Source organism: Palaemon carinicauda, chromosome 8 (genome assembly GCF_036898095.1).
Source record: "Palaemon carinicauda isolate YSFRI2023 chromosome 8, ASM3689809v2, whole genome shotgun sequence".
Classification (NCBI taxonomy): Eukaryota; Metazoa; Arthropoda; class Malacostraca; order Decapoda; family Palaemonidae; genus Palaemon; species Palaemon carinicauda.
The window spans coordinates 120,626,981-120,648,907 of record NC_090732.1 but is presented as its reverse complement, the minus strand read 5'-3'; positions in this window follow the sequence as shown (position 1 = coordinate 120,648,907).

Genomic DNA, 21,927 nt, shown 5'->3' with positions numbered 1-21,927 from the left:
TTTGCTTATTAATATTTCTACATTCACTTTCCTTTAGCACAACCTAAGGGTCTCTGGTCAAACAAAGCACCACATTTTTTATATTATACCACCATTTTCCCTCTGTGTTTTTCCCCTTCGCATTCTGTTTCTCCGCTTATACATTTAAATGCTCCTCCCATCTATCTTACAACTGCACCCCTGGCAGTCTTTGTCTTCCACTAAGATGTTCGTGTCACTATCATAAAAGACACTCACGTTTTACTTCTTCTGCCTTAACTTCATTTTATAACTTTATCCTCCTTTTTCCTCCTACTTCAACATCTATGTTCCTAACCCATTTTTTACCCACCTTTTACCCATATGCAATTCTTACTACTTGCTTCTCAAACTTATCGGTCTTAATTGCGCAGTACCGTTTTTTAACCATCCCTCTTTGATTCGAACTACCTTCTACTTTTATTTATACAACAGGATAATGATTTGATATACCTCTGTCGTCTCTGCTCTAACAAACTTGCAAACGCTTTTCTTAAACATTTCTCTCCGAATATATGTAAGCAATTATTACTTGTAAAACAAATTTCCTTTACGGAGTGAACTCTAATAAGTATTCGGCCCTTTCCTTGGCTTCCCGACTGAAGATGAAATCTGCATCATTAATTTCAGTGAAAGTATTTCAGCAAAGGTTGCTGACGAACTATAGCTCTCATTTTTTGGGTTGTATAGTTTTCATTTTTGAAGGATACTTTTTTTTTTTTTTTTTTTTTTTTTTTGTTGATAAAATGGAGGCATTGTTTCGAGTGAAATTTAATCAGTGTAATCAAGACTCGAACTCCGTGGCCCTAGTATATATCTCATTCATCATCAGTAGTTAAAAGTTGACGCTATAAGTGTAATTCTATGATCCTGTTTGTGCAAAACTAATATCACAAGTGGAAAGAGGTGTGTGTTTTTTTTTTTATATTTGTATTTATACATAGAGTGAATCGAAGTATCATGATTGCTTTAGGATCGTAATGCCTTTAAATTGAATGCTGACACTGCTCTTACAGAATCATTTATTTGTTTATCATGATCTTGTCCAGCCTTCTTTGAAATCTTGTCTGCCAGTCTCAGAAGTCATCCATTCCTCTGAAGGCATTTTTTTCCCGATTTGTAGCTATGAACTGCTGGTTACCTCCTCTGGTGCTCATTAATAATCGATAACGCAGCATATCTAACTTAGATCATTAATTTATATTTATTCTTTATATATATATATATATATATATATATATATATATATATATATATATACTTTTTCACTTTAAAATAACCAATCTTCTTTGTACTGTACATCTCTAATATTATTATTATTATTATTATTATTATTATTATTATTATTATTATTATTATTATTATTATTATTATTGAATCTTAACAAAACTCAAAGTATGATTGTAAGTAGATTAAGGACAGTGTCTCCTCAACCTCTGGATCTCGGCATTGATAATGTTTCTTTAACTTTGTATGACTTAATATTTTAGGCGTGATTCTTGACAGAAAATTTACTTTTTAGAAACACACTAGGTCTGTGCCTTCTTCAATTGCACATAAAAAATTGGCTTATTAAGAAAGTCTTTCTAAATTTTTGATGATCAATCTATGCTGAAGATGTGTTTCAATTCTTTCATTTTACCTTGTTTCTAGTATTGTTCTCCTGTCTGGTCTTCGGCTGCTGATTCTCATCTTAGTTTGTTGGACGGGAACTTACGGTCTATTAAATTTCCCATTACTGATCTAGATATTAATCTCTGGTACCGTCGTTCAATCAGTTATTTATGTATGTTGCATAAGATTTTTTATAATTCTAACCATCCTTTACATTGAATCTTCTCGGACAGCTCCATCCTGTTTGTAATTCTAGGTATGCAGTTAATTCTAGTAGTCAAGCCTTCTCCATTATGAGGCTCAATACTACAAAGTACTCTTAGAAGTTTTATTCCAGCTGTGACCAAGTTGTGGAATGATCCTCCTAATCAGGTAGTTGAATCAGAAAAACTTCAGAAGTTCAAACTCTCAGCAAATGTTTTGATGTTGAACAGGCTTACATAAGTCTTTTTATAGTTTATATACCAAATATTTGTTATAATGTTGTTAATATTTTTAAAATATTTTGTTTTAATTTTTCATTACTTCTTATATAGTTTATTTATTTCCTTATTTCCTTGCCTCACTGGGCTATTTTTCCTGTTGGAGCCCTTGGGCTAGTAGCATCTTGCTTTTCCAATTAGAGTTGTAGCATAGCTAATAATAATAATAATTATAATAATAATAATAATAATAATAATAATAATAATATTATTATTATTATTATTATTATTATTATTATTATTATTATTATTATTATTATTATTATTATTATTATTATTATTGGGTATTGAATATCCAGTTTTATACGTTGAATATTTAGATAATATAGAATTATATAACTGAGTTTTTAATACCCAAGATTCTTAGGTACGGTATGGTATTTTATTCAGAAGATCCTTATTATCAATATTACCAGTCAAGCTACAACCTTATTTGGAATCGTAGAATGCTGTAAGCCCAATGGCTCCAACAAGGACAAATAGATCAGTGAGGAAAGGAAATAAGAATATGAATAATCTATATGAGAAGTAACGAACAATTAGAATGAAATACTGGATTTTAAGAAAAGTAACAAAATTAAAACAAATCATTATTATATAGACTATAAAAAGAGACCTATGTCAGCCTATTCAACATAGAAACATTTGCTGTAATTTTGAACTTTAGAAGTTCTACCGATTCAACTACGCGATTAGGAATATCATTCCACAACTTGCTTACAGCTGTATAGTATTGAGACTCATGATGGAGAAGGCTTGACTGTTAGAATTAACTGCATATCTAGTATCACGAACAGGGTTGTACTTACCGGGATCAGAATCTTATGCAACATGCATAAAGAACTTTTTATTATTATTACTAGTTAAGCTACAACCCTAGTTGGAAAAACGGGATGCTATAAACCCAAGGGTTCCAACAGGGAAAAGCAGCCCAGTGAGGAAAGGAAATAACCAATATTAAAAGTAATAAATAATTACGATAAAATATTTTAGGAACAGTAACTACATTAAAACCTATCTTTCATATATAAAATATAAAAAGACATGTCTGCCTGTTTAACATAGAAACATTTGCTGCAAGTTTGAACTTTTGAAGTTCCACCGATTCAACTACTCGATTAGGAAGATCATTCCACAACTTGGTCATAGCTGGAATAAAACTTCTAGAATACTGTGTAGTATTGAGCCTCATGTTGGAGAAGGTCTGACTATTAGAATTTACTGCATACCTAGTATTACGAATAGGGTGGTACTGTCCGGGAAGAACTGAATGTAAAGGATGGTCAGAGTTATGAAAAATCTTATGCAACAAGCATAACAAACTAATCAAACGATGGTGCCAGAGATTAATATCTAGATCAGGAATTATAGATTTAATAGATCGAAAGTTCCTGTCCCACAAATTTAGATGAGAATCAGCAGTTGAAGATCAGGCAGGAGAACAATACTCGAAACAACGTAGAATGAAAAAATTAAAACACTTCTTCATAATAAATTAGATTGATCACCAAAAATTTTAAGACTTTCTCAATAAGCCATTTTTTTTTTTTTCAATTGAATGAGGCACAGACCTAATGTGTTTCTCAAAAGTTAAATTTGTTATCGAGAATCACACCTAAAATTTTAAAAGATTCATACAATGAGAGAAACATTACCAATGCTAAGATACGGCTGTTGAGGAGCAACTGTCATTGACCTACTTAAACCATACCTTGAGTTTTGTTACGATTCAACTTCATGCCCCATTATTTGCACCATGCACTAAATTTAGCATGGATCTCTATTAAGGGATTCAGCAACCCCAAATCTACATTCAGGAGATGGAATTGATGCAAAGAGAGTAGCATCATCTGCATAAGCAATGAGCTTGTTTTCTAGGCCAAATCACATGTCAATGTGTATATAGTATGAAAAGTAATGGGCCAAGAACACTACCCTGAGGAACACCAGATATCATATTCCTATACTCACTATGGTGGCCGTCAACAACAACTCTGTTACCTATTACTTTGAAATTTAATGATGTTGCTAAGAAAAGACCCACCCACTCCAAACTGTTAAAATTTTTAAAATAAAAAGCTCTTAATTAACACTGTCAAAGGCATTACTAAAATCAAGGCCAATCATACAAACTTTCTTACCACAATCAAGGGGTTTCTTTACAGCATTGGAGATGGTAAGAAGGGCATTACATGCTTCAAGGCCTTTACGAAAGCCAAATTTTAAACTATGGAACAGACGATTGCCTTCTGCAGATCTATTTAGACATTTTGCCAAAAAGACGTTCAAAATCCTTAGATAATAGGGGATTTATGGAAATTGGGTGGTAATCAGTTGGACTTGAGCTACCAGAAACACATATACATAATGGAGTAACATTACCCATTATCCAACAGGTGCTAAAAGCTCCTCTTCTTGCTAACTTGCACATAATAACAGATAAATTTGGAGCTAAGAAATCTGCAGTCTTTATAAAATAAGCAAAGGAAAAATACAATTTGGATCTACACCTCAATAAGCATCAAGGTCCATCAAGATAGCTTTAATTTCACGAGATCGAAAAGCTAAACTAGTTAGTTCAACCTCAGGAAAATAGGAATGAGGAAGATCAAGTTTCTCATCACTCTACTTACTGTTAAACACATCGGTCTAAAGGGTTGCCTTTTCCTTTGGACAGTGAGTGACAGCCATCTGGTTTAAATAAAGGAGGAATTGTTGCATCTATGTTAAAAAAGAATGCAGATTTAAGGGTAGCCCACCACATATGTTCCTGAGTTGTACCAGAAAGGGTTTTTTATGGTTAAATTGTATTCTTTTTCAGTAGAATCAAGAAATATTTTAGCAACAGCTCTAAACTGAGTATAGGTATTCCAAGTCAAATCTGATCTGTTACCCCTCCATAGATGATAGGACTACTGTTTCTCTAAATAAGCCCGTCTACAACCATCACTGAACCAAGGTTTGTCTTTCACTCGGTACCTTAGCACACGAGAAAGAATATGCTTATCAATTATGTTGACTAGATTCTCATTCAAAGGAACAATTAGATTAACACTGTTATACAATTGTAACAAATTCAAGCCCAAAAGATCACTCAAAATGCTATTCCAGGCTGCTTGAGATTTTATGTAAATCTTACACGAGTATGATACATCAGTGACAGGCTGCTCATTCTTCACTACTAATGAAATCAAGGCAGGATCAGATGTCCCAACTGGAGAACTAACCTTACTTGTTATAACACCAGGGTAGTTGATGCTTACGAGGTCTGAGGAGTTACCGGCCTGTGAATAGCTTCACTTATGATTTGCTCACAGACTGATTCAGAGGCAAAGTCCAAAGCTCTTAAGCCATGGTGATCAGTAGGAGAAATAGAATTTAACCACTCCATATGGTAAGCATTGAAATCACAAACAAAAACGAAAGAGGCCTCTCTATCATCTTCTTTCATCTTAGCCATAATGGTAAGAAGACAGTCGAAGGTAGAATCATCCATGTCTGGATTCTGGGAGATTGAATACAAATAGAAGTTGTTATGCCTGCCACAAACTTTTATTACCTGTATCTCATGGCATTCACATTCATAGCAAGACTTAAGAGAAGTAGGGTGCTCAGTCCTAATATACATCACCATTCCCCTGGCTCGAGGAATGGAATCCTGTTTCAAAATTATTGGCTTCTTAAAACCAGTTATAAGTAGCTCAGATGGGTGCCTCGTATTAGAAACCAAAGTTTCTGAGCACAAATGAATATTATACTGGCTGGGTGCAATTGTAAAGTCTTGAATATTTGCATGCAGACCACGAATATTGCAATACAGTAGACGAAGTCTAAGATGTACTGGTCCAGGATTTCGGTCATGTTTCCATACAGGATAAGAATTAATGGCAATAAAAAAAGATGCATCATACTTAAAAAATAAATTAACAATAATTATAACAAAAACAATATGTACAGAAAAAATTGATTGATTAAACCCCATAGACTATAGATAAGAAATCCGAAAAACTGGTCAACATGGCAGAGCCGATACACCATGCAAGTCTAAATACCCTCCAGGATAGCAACCTCAACTGAAGGGAGGACAGTGAGGAGGGTTTTGAAAAGAAAAAAGAAACAGATAGGGAAAAGACAACCTCTTGATAAACCGCCACGCATCCATGGCCCTTGTAATCAGCTTGCCCAACACACCATTTCAAAAAAAACAAGAGGAAGAAAAAAATAAGATAGAATAATGCGCCCAAGTGTATCCCCAAACAAAAGAACTGTAAGCCAAGATAGTGGAAGACCATGGTACAGAGGCTATGGCACTACCCAAGACTAGAGAACAATAATTTGATTTTGGAGTGTCTTTCTGCGAGAAGAGCTGCTTACCATAGCTAAAGAGTCTCTTCTATACTTGCCAAGAGAAAAGTAGCCATAGAGCAATTATAGTGCAGCAGTTAATCTCTTCAGTGAACAAGAATTATTTGGTAATCTCAGTATTGTCAATTGTATGAGAAAAGGAGAAGGTTTAAAGAATAGTCCAGACTTTTCTGTGTATATGTAGGCAAAGGAAAAATAATATGTAACCAGAGAGAGGGAGAGAGAGAGAGGTCCAATGTAGTACTGTCTGGCTAGTCAAAGGACCCAATAACTCAACGGGTGGCTGGTACCACGGCCAACCTACTACCTATAACAACGGTGCCAGAGATTAATATCTAGATCAGGAATAAGAAATTTAATAGACCGTAAGGTCTTGTCCTATAAATCATGATGAAAATCAGAAGCTGAAGACCAGACAGGAGAGCAATACTTGAAACAATATAGAATGAAAGAATTAAAACACTTCTTCAGAATAGATTGATCACCAAAAATCTTACAAGACTCAATAAGCCAATTTTTTGTGCAATTAAAGAAGAGACAGATTGCACATCGGGGGTGGGGGGGGGGGGAGTACAGATCACAGGCCTTGATTTCTTCAAAAATTAGTTATGTGTGTGAAATATACTCCTCAGCCACCCCAAGCCAATTAAAAAGTTTTAGATTCTATACACCATGCTGGTATCAGATTGTCCACAGGAGCCTTTAGAACTTTGCCTATCCCAAGCCTCCTTGTTGACACTGGAGAGTTACCTTTAAACCTTTACCGGATATCTTCTGTTGTTTGGTATTGGTTTATGTTGCAAAGACTCCCTGAATCTTTAGCTTGTCAGACTGCAAACCTTGTAAGGCATTATAGATATTTTGAGCTGCACCCAAAATCTCCTCAACATTATGATTTCCGGGTAAAAACATTATTAGACAGTCTAAATAAAGGTAAAAATAAAGTGCTCCCATGTAGGATATCATCAACCCCTCCATGGAAATTACCGGATATATCTTTTTGTAAATATTTTATTGGTATAGAAAAGAACATGACTGACTTAGAAGCCAGGTTGCTATTTATGGAACATGTTGAAGAACACAGGGAATCAATTTTTATATATACTGATGGCTCCAATTCTGATGCTGGCGTTGGATTTGGAGCATATAATAGTGCTTTTAATTGTAGAGGTGCACTTCCTCTAGCATTTTCTATATTTACTGCCGAACTATATGGCATACTAACCGCTATTGAGAAAATAGCGTTAGAAGACGAGGGCAATTTTACCAATAAGTGTCCTACAAGCTTTAGAAGTTTTTAATTCCAATAATCCTTTAGTTTTAAAGATTTTAGAGTGGCTTTTAATTATTGGCATGAAAGGTATAATAGTTCGATTTTGCTGGGTTCCGGCACACGTAGGTGTGTCTGGAAATGAGAAAGCGGATTTGCTGGCAAAGAGTGCTGCAGCTGAATTGCTACCAAGAAGGTATCCCATTTCCAGTAATGATTTTTATAACTACAATTAAGAATAAGAATTTTACTTGTAATAATTGGCAACAACATCGTGATAATTTACTTGAAAATATGATGTGAGAAATAAGTAATGTTATATCCCCTTGGAGGTATAACGCGATGCCTCTAAAGTGGGAGACTACTCTTTGTCGTCTCCGCATTGGTCACACTCGGATGACACATTAGTTTTTGCCGGATGATCAACATTAACCATATTGTGACGACTGTTTGGTACCCTTGACAGTGAGGCATTTGTTAACCGAAATCCCCACATATAGTGGTGAGAGAAATTGATATCTGTTTGAGGCTCGAGGTGAGGATGGCAGGTTCATCCTTGCCAAGATTCTTGGTCATGATGTATACTACCATGCTATTGGTATTTTTAGCTTTATTTCAGGAGTAGGTCTTCTGAAAGATATTCAACTTTTAAATTGACATCTTTGGTCTTATGGTTTTAATTTAATATTCTTTTAACTTTCATTTACAATAAAGGATATCGGCGTCAATGACCTTAGATGTCAGGATGCCAGAAAACCTCAAATCAATCAATCAATCAATCAATCACATCTAAAATTTTAAAAGCCATACATAATCAGTTATCAGTGTTGAGATCCGGATGTTGAGAAGCCACTGTCCTCAACCTACTTCCAGTCATACTTTGAGTTTTGCCAGGATGCAACTTCATGCCTCATAATTTGCTTCATCCACCAATTTTGGCTAGATGTCTGTTAAGGGATTCAGCAACCCCAGATCTACATTCAGGAGATGGAATTGAAGCAAAAAGAGCAGCATCATCTGCATATGCAACAGAAGCTCCTTGCAGTTGAGCGGTCTGTCCTTCAAAGTTGAGAGGTCTACATCTGAATGAAAACAAAATTCCATCTGCCCTTTTAGATTGCAAATATAGCTTAGCTTCTTAATAAGCCAGAGGAAATAAATAAATCAATAATGGATTCTCTAAGCAAATAATTATTTTAATCGTGGATATTCATCTCCACTGGAGACTGTAAAGAGAGTAGTAAATACCGTAGAGATACAATGAGATTGTAAATAAAGATATTTGTTTCATTCTTTTTTTATATAAAAACAGTAAATTTGAGATAAATATTTCTTTATTTTGCATATTTCAATTCTCTCTATATTCGTCGTTTGACTATTGCACAAAGGCTTGTAATCCATTCCCCGTTATTTTTCCGGGAAAAGTGGTAAATCTCACTTTTCGCGGAAAGGTTACTCTCAGTCCGACCCCCTACCCCACCATTCTCCCCTTTTTTCCCGCAAAATGCTAAAAAGGCATATTGTTATAAGAGAAACTCTTTCGATATTTTTATAACAATATTTGGATTGCAGGAAAAGGATTTTTCATATCTTGGAAATTTAATTAATAGTTATATAAGCCTATACTATACATACAGTGTGTTGATAAAAACCGCTTTACAGTTTGAAAAAATATTACAAAATTCATTGATAAGATATCTTAATCTGATTTATTTTATGTACTCTCGAGTTATCAAAGTTTGTAATCACATTACATCTGTGTAATTCCTGTATCCTGTTGATGAAAGATGTACTGTCAAATGAACCTCTAAAATTGCTACTTCTAAAGAAAAAGCACATGTGTCATAGCGTATTGAAACAAAATCAGATACACAGACTAGCGAAACTATAGAAATAAGTATGGAAGAGATCCACTGTCACACCCATCACTTCGTGCTTTGCACAAAAAATTTATGGAGACAGGGATAGTGTTGGATAAACGGAGGATTGGAAGAACAAGAAATTCTGAGGTAAACATCGATCGTTTAAGACATACTATTAATCGTTCTCTTGCAAAGTCCATCCGTACTACTACCAGACACTTGCATCTACCACGTTCAACAGTGCACAAAGATCTACATAAAAACTTGCGATTGTACACACACAAGGTGCAACTCATACAGGCATTCAAACCAATTGATAAACCAAGAAAATATTTCGCAGTTAACACGCTGGAATGAATTTCTGATGATGAAACGTTCTTCAGCCGAGTATGTTTTAGTGATAAGGCATACTGTGAGAATCTGGGTGTCAAAACATCCCCATATGACTAGGGAACTTCTCTGAGATAGTCCAAAAGTAAATGCGGTTATTGGGTCATATGAAATCGAATAATTGGTCCATTTTTCTTCAACGAGATATCAATTACTGCTGATGCCATTGATCTTTTTCATGAATATATGGAACCAAAACTTTATGTACTTCAACTAACCATCATCTTCAGCTAGGTAAAGCACCACCATATTTATTGGGGACTGCATGTTTAGGGGATCCTAAATCAAAATCTTCTAACCCGAAGGGATTGCCCAATTCCCTGGCCACCTCTATCACGCGATATCACTCCCCTGGATTTCTCTTTCTTGGGTTATGTTAAACATAATTATCAAGGATACGGGACATCTCTGATCATTGGTGCCATTGCCGCCACTGCTGGGGCTGTGCTACAGCGAACATAATAAAAAATCCGAGTACCATTTTGATATGCTTCTTTCAATTGATGTTGCCCACATACCTGTGTAAGTGAGGCGAAAAAAAAAACATCTACCTTTCATTTAGTGATAATATTTTCATAATTTGTCTATTCATTTGTTTTTGTAATTTATATTTCTTTTTCAATTGTAAAGGTACTTAAAGGACATCCTATACGTATATATATATATATATATATATATATATATATATATATATATATATATATATATATATATGTGTGTGTGTGTGTGTGTGTGTGTGTGTGTATATTATGATATACACATATATGTATGTATGTATATATATATATATATATATATATATATGTATATATATATATGTATATATATATATGTATATATATAATATATATATGTATTATATATAATATATATATATATGTATATATATTATATATACATATATATATGTATATGTGTATAATATATATATATATATATATATATATATATATATATATATATATATATATATATATATATATATATATATATATATATATATATATATATATATATATATATATATATATATATATATATATATAAAAGAGAGAGAGAGAGAGAGAGAGAGAGAGAGAGAGAGAGAGAGAGAGAGAGAGAGAGAGAGAGAGAGAGAGAGAGAGAGAGAGAGAGGCTGGCAATTAAAGTAATTTAAGTATTTAAAAAGTTTCATAAAAAGGACAGCACTGTTTGGTCATATTAATCGAAAGGGAGGGAGCCATTTTTCTGAAAGTTATGAATATGGATATTGAAGGAAGGAAAAGTTAAAGGCCAGTGGTGAGATGTAAAGATAAGATTGCAAAGGAAAAGTGTGAGAAGGAACTGAGAGAGCAAAATACGAAGGTCAAAAGATAGAGGGAGATGATAGGAAGTTGCAAATCAAGAAGAGCATCTTTTTTAGTGAAGGATTAATCCTGATTCCTTTAATTAGGATATTTTCAGCTCTACCCTTTCAGAGAAGGTTTCAACTCCCCCTTTTTGTAAGAAATTCTGCAACTTCCTTAAATGATCTTAGACGCATTCCTTTTTCAATGGAAATCGTCAGTGCTACCTATTTCAAAGGAAGGTTCTACCTGACCCCCTTTAAAAGGGATGTTTCCCACTTCACCTCTTTATTAGAATGTTTCAACGTAATCATCCATTTTCAACGGAAATTTTAAGGGCCACCCTTTTCCAGGAAAGGTTGCAACCTGATCTCTTTTAAGGAAAATTTCCCACATAGAGGCCTTGTGGGCAATGGGTAGAAAGCAAAGACGAAGAAGATAATATACTTCTACAAAACTAGCCATGCACACAAATTATATATATATATATATATATATATATATATATATATATATATATATATATATATATGTGTGTGTGTGTATATATATGTTTATTTGTATATATATATATATATATATATATGTATATATATATATATATATATATATATATATATATATATATATATATATACATATGGAGGTGTAAGTGAATTATAGTACTGTATATGGGTCACACTGGGTCTTTCTTGGTAAAAAGTTCTTTGCATTATCAAATTTATTCACTCGAATAATAATTTTGTACTGGTAATTATATAATTTCTGTTTAAAAATAAATATCAGTAAAGAAAATGAAGAAAAGAAAAATGCTTGTTATATTGATATACGAACTGGGATAAATTCTCATCCCTCGTCGTTGTGTAATGGCAAAAGCCCCTGCCACATTTTTCCCCCTAACTCGGGTTTCAGCCAAAGGATTTCATGGAAAATCGTTTACGAAGTTGATACAGATTTTAGGAATTGAGTGTTCATTATAAGGTCGTTGTATTTTCACCAAGTTTGGTGGCAGGAATTGTTGGTATGTATGGGCATCCAGAAGTGGATGAGAGTTGAAAGGATTTTGTGGAAATTATTTGGAAAGGGATTTATTGTTGCAAATACAAGTGTATCATAGAATAGTATTCAGGAGTATTATTGGGAGAAAGAAAAGGGTTAGGAAAATATTGCGAGATTATGTGTCAGTGCAGTGTACATTAAAAAGCAAGTGTATGGATATTATGAGGAGAAAAGTAGTATTTAAGTTATATACAGTATGAATATTGTATTGTTGAGACGCATAAGTGAGAAAGGAATTACTGTAAAAGTTTCTTTACGCGTTAATAAGGCAAGTGCGGTTGACGAGGCAATGTGAAGCATATACAGAAAAAGTATTAACTATAATCTTCAGTTAAAGACAGGATGTAAGATGGAATCTATAAGATTGTAAAATCCCATAATGGGGCCATATAAATTGCAATGAATATTTTTGGATATAGGAGACTAGGGGAATGAAACAAACAGATGGAGTATTGGAATGAATTTTGTGAAGAAAAGAAAGAATATTATGAAGAGGTAAAGGGTTGATAGATAAATCGATCTCTGAACAAAAGATTTAAGGGGAGATATGTTGCTAGAAGAGAAAGCAATCCTGGGTTGATTGAGTAAGTGTTTTGAAGAAATGATGAATGTGGAAAATAGTCGACAGGCAAACCTGAGTTGAATGGGTTAGCGCAACATTGAATATTCTTATCTTAGTAACTTTAGTACATGAGAAGGACAATTTAGGGGTTGAAGACTAGGAATACTTGATTGGGATTATAAGTGACTTGCTGTGGTACAGTGGCAGTCATATGATTGAATCCCCTACAAGAGTTTACAAGGTATATTTTTGGTTGCCATAAATATTAGGAGTGGATGGAAAATAGAACACTTTTCATTATATAAAGATAAAAGGTCGTGCAGACGACCGCATGAATTATAAGAGGATAAACATTACTTAATAGACCAAAAATTACATATAGATTTTATTTCAGAAAGTAAACCATATTACAAATAAAACTTGTTAGAGAATAAGACACTATAAGAATAGACACGAAAGAATGTGTAAAATGTAAAATGTTAGAAGAGATAAAAGATGTATGTGACGTAGTTAACCTGTTAAGAAGTGATCGAGAACCTATGAGGAGGGTGTTGCAAATTTATGTTGCAGTAGATAAGTGTTTTTATGAAGGTAAAGCGTGTGTGAGAAATTGTGCAAAATTGTGGGAGAAAAATCATTTCATGAAAAGATTTTGTAATTAATTTTTGCATATGCTTCAGAGCTGTTTTGGGTTATGAATAGAAACTGTAGAAGCCATCGAAAGAGTTTGAAAAGTGTCTGTAAGAGGATAAAATTTTGAGTAAGGGTGTATAAAATAATTAGGCTAATTGAAAAGCAGGAGATGAATCCATGGATGGTGAAAGATTGGGATCCGTTGATCTGCACAGGTATTTGAAAGTAAATTCAATGTATCAAAGTAGGCTGAGAAAAGAGGTGTCACAAAATAAGAAACGTGAAAGATTGTAGGATGTGAGCAAAATATAGAAACTTGGCTTGTACACAGAAGCCAAGTTGTCAAAGTGTGAGGAAATTGTTAAGCCTACTCTCTTTTAAGGAAGTGAGAAACTGATTTTTATTGTTAAGGAAAGCTAAAAGCTTGAAGCTTTGAAAATCTTTTCTGGGGGAAAAAAGGTAAGGAAGGAATTAAGGGAGTTAAATATGTGAAGCGATGAAAAGGTTACCAACGGTATAAGTTTTTAGAGATAGTTCACGCGAAAGGAATGGAATGTATTATATTGTTAGCCAGAATGTGTAATTCGATCATTTTAGTGGGATGAGGAGAGGAAAGCCCAGGGAGTAACGGGTCGATACTGTGAAACAAATACTAAACCTTAATGACCCCAAGTATACCTGAAGCGTGATGGCGTATTGAAGCAGTTTTTATTATGAAGTTTAGGGAGTTGCTGACGAGACTTTTAGGGAAAGTTATTGAAGCAGTTAATTACGCAGAAATAATCTGCAATGTAAGTTCCTCAACGATTCTATAATGTCTGATTTTTCTGATATTTTGGCTTTCGAGTCCCATAGGTTGGTAGAATTAAGTTATTGCTTAAAAGTAATATATATATATATATATATATACGTATGTTTGTGTGTATATATATATATATATATATATAGTGTTTGTGTGCGTGTATATATATATATATATATATATATATGTGTGTGTGTGTGTGTGTGTGTATACATACATATATATATATATATATATATGTATATATATATATATATATATTTGTGTGTGTGCTTTGGCTCGTCATGCCTTTTAATGCCTTCTTCTCCTACTGTTACGTTTGGCACGGGCTCATGTGTTTCATTATTTCTATTGGTAAACTTATTTCTCATATTACTATTGTATAGCATTGTATAGAAATCCTCTGCAATTTTTATCTCTCCATTTCTCTTGTGGATAATATTTCCATTTTCATCCTTTAAAGTAAACATCTGTTGGCGTCCTGTTCCAAGTCTTCTTTTCATCAACTTAATGCTTCTTCCTTTATGAGTATTTCCTCAATTTTAATCTGATTGTGTTACGAATACCTGGCGTTTTTGTTTTGGATAGTTCTATTAATTCTATTTCATTTCTCTCAGAAGAGAGAGAAACCAATGGGATTTTATGAATTTGCCATAAAAAATCCCAGTTCTCTCAAAGTTTAAACCTATTGCCCATCACAGAATACTTAGAAATAAATAGATAGATGTGTGTACATTTGATGTTCTTTTCATCCCATTGATTACCTGGTTAATATACACGACATTAATTACTATTGCACTTGCCTCTTCGTCCACAGTCCATCTCATTGTGTTTTCCCAACCGCTACACTCCACCCCAAAATTAAGCAGCTTAATATCTTACTCTAATTGGATTCTGTTCCTGGAAATTCATTTTCCATGAAGAGTCATTAACAGTTGCATTACGTGTAGGTGATACAGGGAATGGCGGTTGGTCATAAAACACAGGTAACTAAATTAGATCAACTCTTATAAATAATTTACATTAGTTCAGTTCAATTCTTCTGAAATTAGATTTTTTTTCATTAAGGGACGGCCATTAGTTATTAATGATTAGCTTTAATCTTATTATATAATCAACGGTAATTAAATTTAGGAAATTTTGTATCATATCTCTCTCTCTCTCTCTCTCTCTCTCTCTCTCTCTCTCTCTCTGCTCCGATTGAAGTTTATCAGGATTAATTTGCAACCACTGAAAATGCAACCGTAAACTTAGATGATCATGAATACTTATACCAATTTGTTTTCCCCTTAGAATTAAAGTTATTGCTTATTAGTTGGTAATGATAGTTGAAAATAAATACCTAGTCACGCAGAGTCAATTACTTTATTTCAAAATAGGTTGTAGATTACAGCTTCTCTGATCAATAGGTGAAATTTTCTGCCAAATATCAATATCATTGTTTATTGATTTTAAAATTTATAAATTTTTTTCTGTACCCTTTGGTAATTACTTTTTATCATATTTTATGGTAATTACTTTCACAATTTTCAATTCCTCATGATTTTAGATAATTTTAATCATACCCATTTGTACTTTAAAGACTTTCCCATTCTTGCATTTCTGTTTGACTATAATTTTTTTCGTCCCTTTGACTATATTTTAGTCCTTTATATATTAATTGATCTTTGATTAATTATCCTATTATTTAGTTATGGGCATTTTTGAAATATTCATTTCATTTCGAGAAAATTCTATCTCAAGTTTTCGTAATTTTATAGTCCAAGCTTCCGCTTTTAGACAGTATTTTAGCCTTCATTCTCCCTTACAGCCATTATATCAGCCGTGGGCCTTTGGAGAAGAATTCAGGGAGGGCAGGAAGTTATGAGATTAATTTAGCCTCTCTCTCTCTCTCTCTCTCTCTCTCTCTCTCTCTCTCTCTCTCTCTCTCTTTTCTTTTCTTTGTTCGTACGTGGCTGTGATTCTGTGTAGTGTTTATTTTAAGATCCTGTCGTTTAGATAAAAGTGTTGTTGCTATTATCTATTGTCTCGTTAGAGTTAAACTTATCTCCAAGTGCAATAAAAAATTCTTAAAGTCAATATAACAGTGACGTGTATCAGACGGAGGCACACATCCGAATGTTTCTGAAATGGAGCGGTAATTTGAGAAATGGGTTCAAACGTTGACCAATAAAAAACAAACATTTGGCGATTAATCGCTGCTCTCTCTCTCTCTCTCTCTCTCTCTCTCTCTCTCTCTCTCTCCATGAAACGCAATCAAATATGGATCATCTTACAAAGCATACGCAGTCTCATCAGTAATTCGTCCTGCAAACTCACAAATCTGACCCGTGAAAGAAAAACATAATTTTGCACTACTACAACTCTGCTCTTATCATATGTTTTAGTCAATCTTTGTCCCTTAACATTGAAAAATAAACATCTTCAGTCTTTTATTCCTATCCCAACACCTCCAGTCACTATTACTTCTTATTAGAGTCAGTTGTTTTGTGCTTCGTAAATGTTTCTCTGTTCTACCTTTTATTATCTCAGAAGAGATCACCACTTTCAGGCTTCACCACTCAACTTAAAAAGTTAGCCCCTAACGGTCTAACCTATCGATGGAGAAGAGGACTTGAAAAGTAGTTCAGGTCTTTGCTACCTTGAGGAAGATTAACCCCTTATCCCCTATAGCAAATTCTCTCTCTCTCTCTCTCTCTCTCTCTCTCTCTCTCTCTCTCTGAGAGTAAGGGGACAGGATTTTTAAATGTAGTGAAGGGGGAAGCGATTACGGAGTGGTGGCATTAGATGACCAAAACATAGTGAAACCTCATTTTTAGGATGATATCGTATAGAGCTGACTTCACATGGGTAAACTACTTAATGCATACAATAGAACGAGGTTAGAAGAAAATTTTTATCGGAGAAACAAAACCAGTTAACCTCTGATACCATAAGGCACCACCTTATTTTAACAAGAATAATAATCAACGTAGGATAAGAAAATATGAATATGTTTATGTAAAAGTTGATCAAAATAGGATCAAACGATAAGGATCGTTATTATTCTGATTATTTACATTATTAGCATTATGATTTTGTTGCTATCTGTGATTGTTATTATTATTATTATTGTTGTTGTTGTTATTTTTGTTATTATTATTTTCATTGTATGTTGTTGTTTTTGTTATTATTTTCATTGTTATGTTATTGTTTTATTTGTCAATCATTTTTAATCATTCCTATAATATAATTAATTGAAGCAGTTGTGTACATGTGACGCACAAGACAAGGACAAATATTTAAAAATTTTGATGTGCAACTGATGAGACTTCTCTAAAGTATGAAATGGCGGTCACGAAAGGTTGTTGTACAGAGGATCTATCCACTATTCAGTAATTACAATATCCTTGTGCCAGGGATTGCTATATTTTTTTTCTCTTTGTGCCCTCCTTTATTGTGGGAAACGAATTGATGTAAAAGAGCGTATCATGATGTTATAAATTTCTTCCGAGAGTTCAGAATGGGGCAATCCTTCCACCAAATTCAAAGATGAAATTGAAAGTAATAATAAATTGCCTATGTTGGACGCTCTTGTAATCCGCCCTGATGATGGCTTTCCTAAGTTCAAGGTTTCCAGAAAAGTAACTCTTATCAAATTCATATATAGGCCTACATGCATGTTCGAATAATCCAAAAACTACACAATTAAGGGTTACTTCAAATTTATATTTGAGGTTATAAGGTTGTAACGAACCGAAGTGAAAATGTATTTTGATATGGTCATGAATGGGAGGGATTGTTTTAACGATCCGGAAGTGAATCACACGTTTAAGGGTCATCAGTCTGTGAGCCATTCAAGAATGACCTTCTCTTATGTTGACTCCGGCATTTCCCGATTATCATCTAACCTGTTTTTGAAAGGGTGGTATCCCTGCAGACTTTCCTTTCGAGAATTGTTTTTGGTAACCTTGCTCTCGCATGTAACATTTTCGTTGCCAGTAATTTTCTCGGCTAATTTAACAATTGATACCAGTGAAGTTAATGTCAAGGACACGAATTATCGGACAGAAACAATTTTCCTATGAATCACCGTGCAAGCTTGAAACCTTTTGAATATTGCAATATAACTTTCGGGCTGGTAATCTGAATTGAAACTGTATAATGAATGAGAGAGAGAGAGAGAGAGAGAGAGAGAGAGAGAGAGAGATTTTAACATCGGGTTATTCATATATAATGAAAATTTGCACCTTCATGACTTCGGATTATCATGACTATTACCTGCTTTGGATATATATATACATTATATATATATATATATATATATATATGACACATTGTATATGTGTTTATATAGAATATATATATATATATATATATACACATATATATATGTGTGTGTGGTGTGTGTGTGTGTTTAATACTGGTCAGATTAATTGTATGCCATATAATTTCTTCTTATTGTTGATTCATAGCACATATATATATATATATATATATACACACATGTATATGTATATATATATATACATGTATATATATATATATATATATATGTATATATATGCATGTTTGTATGTGTGACAAATATATATATATATATATATATGGTTATATATATGTATAGATGTATGTGTATATATATACATATATATATATATATATATATATACATACATACATATATATAGAATAGTAGATTGGCCAGGGCACTAGCCACCCGTTGAGATATTACTGCTAGAGAGTTATGGGGTCCTTTGACTGGCCAGACAGTACTACAGTGAATCCTTCTTTCTGGTTACGGTTCATTTCCCTTTGCCTACACATACATACAACTAATAGTCTGGCTTATTCCTTACATATTCTCCTCTGTCCTCATACACCTAACAACACTGAGATTACCAAACAATTCTTCTTCTCTCAAGGGGTTAAATACTGCACTGTTATTGTTCAGTGGCCACTTTCCTCTTGGTAAGGGAAGAAGAGACTTTAGCTAGGGTAAGCAGCTCTTGTAGGACAAGGTCCCTACAAAACCAAACCAGTGTTCTCTAGTCTTGGGTAGTGCCATAGCCCCTTTACCATGGCCTTCCACTGTCTTGGGTTAGAGTTCTGTTGCTTAAGGGTACACTCGGGCACACTATTCTATTTTATTTCTCTTCCCCTTGTTTTGTTAGTGTTTTTGTTGTTTACATAGGAAATATTTATTTTAAAGTTGTTACTGTTCTTAAAATAGTTTATATTTCCTTGTTTCCTTTCCTCACTGGGCTATTTTCCCTGTTGGAGCCCCTGTCCTTATAGCATGTTGGTTTTCCAACTTGTGTTTTAGGTTACCAAATAATGATAATAATAATGATATATACATAAACACACACACACACACACACACACACACACATATATATATATATATATATGTGTGTGTGTGTGTGTGTGTGTGTGTGTGTGTGTGTGTTTGTTACCACTTTTGAAGATGTACAAGCAAACAAACCATGAAGAGAAAGTATCTAATGTACTCTTGATAAGTTTATTGATTAAAAGTTACAAAATAGTATTTATCCCATATACAGAGTGGTCGTATAGGCTTTTTCACACTTTGCACAATTTTTTCCGCACACAAGGCGGTCTCCGCACCACTGTTATAGCAAACGAAAACCTTTGCTTGCTTTTACTTAATACTGCATTCCTAGTCCTATAAAAACATGGGAACTCTACTCACTACTGGACGTACAAAATCAGTTAATTGTGCAGCATACATTCTAAAGTATTTGACGTATCACACAGCGTAATGCGTGTTTGTTAAATCTACATTATCGAAGCACTTAGAGCACTTTATACAACCGAATGTAAATATCTCCACTTACGGAGATAGAGTCATGAAGGAAATAAAATTAATAACTAGAACGAGCACTCGGTAGAGCGCATACCTTCGCCAACGCCACATCACAAGATAGGCAATTGAATTACGCACATTTTGACATTAGTTTCATGCAAATCGGATAAAAATTGACCACTACATAACAAAATTACCTTTTTTTACCTTCTCGTTATCTTGACCTTCGATTAATCATTCCCAAAATCTAATCGAATCGTCCTTAGATCATGGCCAAGCATCCCACCAAATTTCATGAGATTCAGTCAAATAGTTTTTGAGATATACGAATCACAATCATACATACATAAGTAAATAGGTTCACGCCTATCAAAATATAAACCTCCTGGCGAAGGTAATAAATTTCGGAGTCAAACCTTCCACAGTTCACAACCGAACAGCACTCGTCCGTCATATTCGTTTTCAGCAAAACTGGACAAAACCGTTTTCGCTAAATTGTCGGTGCGACACCAACTAAAGGGTCTCTATACGGTAGTCAAAAACAGTACACGATACGCTAATGCAGATCGTGGAAGCGTAAATTACCGTCGGGAAAATAACAAAACGCATATGTACTACAAATTAGCAGATATTCCGAATAAACTCACAAAATTCCAAGTCTTTTAACATCCTTTTCTTACGTGAGAGATTTGTATAATAAATCTCAATGCAAAAACATCATTATCGCAGTATTTTCTGTAATAACCAATCTAAATACAATTAAATTACAAACTAAATACAAATAAATACAATAACGAAATATCTAGATATATAGAAGGGGGCGTGGCTAACACTTAACCTGAAGACCAACACAATTGTTAACGGAGGCGGCTGGAGTATTTGCATACCTTTAATAACATTTCTATATAAAAATAGTTGTATATTCTAAAGCGTATGTTTAACGTATTAGTATTCATACTGTGTATGTATAAATATTACGGTCCTATTTTATATGATTTACGAAGCCTACTCGAATGAGAAATTAGGATAATGTATATATTTATACTAAATAGATATGTCATTTGGTTTGCACTATTTCAAACGTCACCTTCAATCCATAAACGCAAAAAATACATTTAAAATTCTGTACAATATGGCCGGACAATTCCTTGATACTTATCTACTTATAAAAGTACCATGTTGAGCGCTCTCTCTTAATTGCCAACTACTTATCAGCGGTATTAACACAGTAATTTTCTTTCACGATCCTTCATTAAATAATACGATCACTATTGTCTTCGGCAGCTCGGAATATGGCCGTAATGGCCGACCAAACCTTAGGAGACATCACCGCCTAACTGTCTTTGCTTCGTCGAAAATGGTTATTTCTAAATTACCAGTTAATTTTCTTGACTATAATGGAACTAAAATCATCGCCCTATATAAAGAAACATAATAAATAGTCGTATTTTTCACCACTAGCTCACCTTGACAAACGTCCGTCTTTGGCTCCTCAACCACAGTGAGATTTTTAAGTAGGTATTGGTGCTTTGGCCAATCAGAGACCTTAACTTTGCCTGTCATTTCTATAGCCGTCTCTTATTGGCTTAAAACTTCGTAATCTGGCAAGTGGCTTTGAAAGCGCTTGTCCTATTGGCTGGTGGGATTAAAACCAAGGACTTGTTTTCATCTATAATTTAGTCCGTTAGTATCTACAACTAATAGAATTGGATAATGAAAATGTAACTTTTTAAATT